Here is a 5,042-nt window from a genome sequence, read left to right on the forward strand (position 1 = left end):
CACGATCCGGCGTACCTGTGGGCGGGCGATCGATCCCCACTCCGTGCTAGTCCAGTGCCAGCGCCAGCGGAAGAAGAGGAGAGGCCGCCGCGCCGCGCCGCGCCGAGGGACGCACGCACGTCGCCTGGTGTGAGCTTGCGGGAGATGTCGCCGGAGATGAGGATGGATTTGTTTGGGGAGGAGGGATTTGGGGAGGGGACGATAAGACGGGACGGACGGAGGCGAGGAAGAAGGGAGAGTGGGAGCGAGCGGAGAGTGCGTGCGTGCGCCTCCCTCGCTTCGGTTACCCTTCCCCCTCCTCTGCTACTCGGGCCCGGCCCGGCCCAGCCCAGCCCGTCCAGACGGCCCTCGGCGGTGCTGCACGAGAGGTACCCATCTACTGGACTGGACCGGGCCGGGCCGGTCTCTGGGCAACTACATCCACTGATTACCACATTCAAATACATCATCCCTGGCAACCCCTCAAAAAAATATAACAAGATACATCCATGCACCCGGTTTGAACCCTCAAAAAACCCCATCCGATTTGCATTCACATGCAGCCATCTACTCCGCGTCTAACAGAGAGGAGGAGGTCAGATGAGACGAGGAAGAGGTGCCGCTTGGGATCGGGGCAGCGCCCGACAAGGGTTGAGGGAGGCGTCTGGAGGGGAGTCTGGCGCGTGAGAGAAGAGAAAACGGGTGGGCCAGATTCGTTTCCTTTGTGTGTTGCTGTCCAGCACGAGTGGCAGCTTGCATGTAATTCGGTGCTCTAACAGGGTGGTAGGGACTTGAACCGAACCATTTTCTTTTCTAGGAGCGACCTAAACCATGCTAGATAGACCATTCTCGAGTGCACTAGTGATTCTCAGATGATTTTCGAGAATTAGATCGAATTCGAATTCTATTCGTCTTATTGATTCTCCGGCCGCGATTTGTTCAGAATCACCTGAACAGAACTAGGCTAAATCCATGTATATTTTTATTCTTGATTCTCAAAAGGAAAAAGTTAATTCCAGTTTTAATCTAAGAATAGTTCATTCCAATTTAACAAGTTGAGAAACGGTCCAAATTATTGCCGCGAGACTTTTCTTCAGGTGTCGCCTGTTAGGGTTTTTCCTCTCGCTGACCCACGCCGACGTTGAGACTGTCTTAGCCTTGCGCCTCCCTTCTTCCTCGCCATTACTTGGTGGTTCTCGGACTGATCAAGGCCCGGTTGCTGCAACGCTTCCCGGCCTTGGAACTTTTGTTAGGGTTTTCTGATTTGCTCATGAGTTTCTCTTGCGATGGCATTTGGAGGTGGCGCCTTGTCGTCAGGTACAACGGGGTATGAAGATTTAGAGAGAATGGGCCTAACAGAGGAGGATCTGACAGCGTGATCGCTGATGAGGAAGCCTTGCCGCCATGATCGACCAAATCGCTAGTCATGGCGAGTGTCCACATGGACAAGGAGTATAGCCAATTCTGGTTTTGTAAGAACATGTGTACGACTTGGGACCCTGTGCAGGAGGTTTGGATGAAGCCGTTGGATGAAGCCGTTGGATGAGAATCTCTATAGTATACGGTTCTCATGCCTGGGAGATTGAGAAAAAGGTGATGGATGTTGGTTTTGGGACCTTTCACGGCAATAGTGTTTTCATGGCTTCATATGATGGTTTCACTAAGACGTCGGCCGTTGAGCTCAATCACCTAAACATTTGGATCCAGATTCATGATTTGCCAGATGGGTGCAACCATCTGGTGCCCTCCTTGGCTGCAAAGGTTGGGGAGTTCATTGCCAGTGAAGGGAGCTCCTTTAATTTTGTAGGATGTTTTTTTGCGCTCGACTAAAGATTGATGTGTGGAAGCCATTGAAAAACGTTATGTCGGTGGTTGGGGGAAGCAAGAGGAAAATATATAGGGTCAAGTACGAGATACTCCTAGATTAGTGCCAGTTTGTGGGAAGCTTGGTCGTGTATAAAAGGAGCATGTTGATAGGGTTCGTCCACTACCGGCACTCGTTTTCCAAGCATCCAAGCTGTGTGAGGATGGAACCCTAATTACCGAGGTGGTAGAAGAAGGAACCGAGAAGGGGACGCGAGGGCAGTCGGGCTGGTAGCGGCTCCATGGATGAAGACATGGAATATGTCTCCGAGGGTGACCACAGTTCACGGGTGGTCATGATCCAGAGAAGCCTGATGCTGATCTGAACAAAAAGAGGGAGGGTCAAAACAAGAGGATCCACTTTTCCGCAACAATGCATGGCATGATGCCGACTATTGCAGGCTCTCTTGCTGGTGCTCTACCAACCTTACCAACTCCACGTGTTTCGCCGAGCCCTTCGTCAACCCGTGACTCAAATAGGGTGAATACAGGACATAGTGAGAAGTGAATGACAAATACAAGAATGGATTGGCGGGCTCCCGATGGGGGTCTTGCCGGGATCAATGAATCTTCTAAGTTGGAATTGTCGCGATGCAGGAAAAGACATGATAGTTCGAGAGCTTCGTGAGATTGCGAGGAAATTTCCTCCTACCACATTCTTTGCATCCTTCAAAGTCAAATAAGAAAATAACGTGTAGAGAACTTAGCAGGTACTCCAAGCTATGTTAATGCTTATGCAGTTGGTAGCACCACTAGGAGCGGTGAAATTGGTGTGTTTTGTAATCTCTTCCTAATAATAAAGCACGGATTGAGTCTCCGGGTTCACCGTCGCGCACGTTTTTCAAAAAGCCCCATATGGTATTAAGTAATTAACCCGCAGTCCAGTAAATAAGTGAAAAAACGTTTCATAATTTTGCCCCACCCGTGGACGCATTTGACAAGAAGAACACCCCAAAGTAGAGCGCATGCGCGTCCAGCCCCACCTGGATCCGTCACTTCCGCACCGCTGGCCCGCATCCGCCGCCGCGCCGTCCTCCCCGCACCCCCACTTGCCTCCTCTCCTCCGCGCCCTCCTTCTCGCGCCGACCGAGTCCTCCGCGCGCGGTTCGCCAACGGCGAGGCCGGGTCGCCGCGCTCCGGGCCCGCATCGGCCGGCTCGAGCGCGCGCCGCCGACCACGACGGGTTGTTCAACATGCTCCTAGCCGCCACGGGCAACACCCAGGAGGAGGAGGAGGACGCGCGGGATGCAGGGCAGCGTTAGAATCAACGCGCGTCGAATCCGACCAGTGTTACGGCAACACGAACGCGGAGGCTCTGGCCGCGGCCGCCGTGCTCTATGCCCCGCCCCTTCTCGCCGATTATCAAGTTGAATCCACACCATTCCCACATATAAAGTCCCTCGATCTAGTCAGGGCGTGCTTCGGGCGTCAATCTCGGCGCAGGCGGGGCCAAGGCTCGGGCTGGGCCGGCCGAGGGTCGGGATGGTGTGCCTCAATCTGGTTGCGGCATGCTTGGGACCTCGATCTCGGTGCAAGAGGGGGCTCATGCCTACCTCGATTCCCTGCCACCTGACGGCAATGCTGCTCCTCCGTGCAGAAGCTGAGCGTCTTCGTTCGCTGACCCAATTCCTCTTTGCAACCCGGGTCCTCCACAACTGCCCCAACATGTGCTCCTGCGCCACATATTCTATCTACCTAGGCAGGCTGCTTACTCTCTCACGGACGTAGCGCCGCGGCCACAGATGCGTGCTGATTGACTATGTTTTTACTGTTGAGTTGTTGCCACTTCCACCCAATGTTCAGAGCTGCAAAATTGTTCTGTTTAGGCATCAATTCAGTCTTTGCTCCCCGTGGACTATCCTTGTCTCTTTTTTAGGCGTAATGTTCAGTTGGATCTTATGGCTGATGTATGCAGCTGTGGTGGCTTAGTTTCTTGGATGGATGGAAGTCTCGTGTTATGCCAGATTCAACAAATGTCAAGATCCAGGAGCCATGGACCAGGGCCGTGTCCTCACGCTCTAGTTCGATGAAGCTGTGGAGCTCATGCAGTGGTGGTCATGCAATCGGCGTACGTGTTGTGCATCTGAAGAACACGGGGGGAGCATACTGCGCCTACATGGATCCATCACTTCTGAGTCGAGGTTCTCTGTCCCCATCCTTGTGGCTCTAGAATTCGGTAGCCTGCTGCTCAGTTTGCGTGTTCTAGATGTTTTCCCAACATAAGTCGAGACATTACATAGTGCTAATGCTTCCATCTGGAGCCAAACTATGTACTTTTTCTTTGAGGTAACCTGAAGTTCTTACTGATTTAACCAATCTGTAGTCAAACGGGAGTTATGAGCACACTGGAAATCTCAACAAGTTCTGGCATGATATCAGTAACATTGATGTGTGCAGTTACACGTCAACCTGATGATCTTCTATGGCTTTCAAGGGATGTCCAAAACTTCTTCCTGGAGAGTGTGCTGTGTGCAAGCATTCTGACAAAGCTGGTGACTGTATTCTACATGGGAAGTATCACTTCAGTCACCGAGTTGAACTCCAAGTTGAAAGCGGGCCTGGATTGCAAACTGCTAAGAATGGTTCCCTTGTGTGTATTAGACGATTAATTAGTGATTCTGATTTGGTATAAATAATAATATAATTTAATTGGTCACTTTTCAACTTTTTTGTGCTAGATTAAACAAAAAGTTGAAGCTTGACAGGTTTGTGTCAATTTTCACGATGACGGCTGCAGACGTCTGGTCGGTAGTAGCCACGTTGGCTACCCACACCGATTGTAGCCATGTAGAAGGTGCTGGTCGATAGTTGCCATGGGAGTTAAGGACATCAGAGTCAAATAACAAAGTTCAACCCGTAGCAACGCACGGGCATTTGTGCTAGTAATGGTATGAATATGCAAGTTCTTGGTTACCATGTTGATCTTTCAGTTAATGAGGGTCGTGGATACCCATGGAGACTCATATGTTTATCTATGGGGAAGCTCAAACTCAAGATAGATAGAAGACTTTGGGACGTCCTCAAAAGTATTGCTGATGAAGGTGATCTTTCGTGTTTATGCATTGGAGACTTTAACAAGATCTTGTGGACCAATGAACAGGAGGGTTTTGGACACATGAGTCAAGGCTAGGTCCAAGGTTTTTGTGATTGTGTTGATGTTTGCGGCCTGGTTGAACTTTGGTATCATGGTCACTTTTGGT

The 5,042-nt window shown here is 51.0% G+C and overlaps 1 protein-coding gene across 1 annotated transcript in view; it reads right to left on the bottom strand.

Moving 5' to 3' along the window:
* LOC119352684 overlaps positions 1-260 on the bottom strand; it is a 6,849-nt gene extending 6,589 nt beyond the window's left edge. Inside the window, exon 1 of the mRNA XM_037619261.1 lies at positions 16-260. The gene's annotated coding sequence lies outside the window, so the exon portion shown is untranslated. The remainder of the gene's footprint in view (positions 1-15) is intronic.
* Between the last annotated feature and the right edge of the window lie 4,782 nt (positions 261-5,042).

This window comes from Triticum dicoccoides, chromosome 2A (genome assembly GCF_002162155.2).
Source record: "Triticum dicoccoides isolate Atlit2015 ecotype Zavitan chromosome 2A, WEW_v2.0, whole genome shotgun sequence".
Taxonomy (NCBI): domain Eukaryota; kingdom Viridiplantae; phylum Streptophyta; class Magnoliopsida; order Poales; family Poaceae; genus Triticum; species Triticum dicoccoides.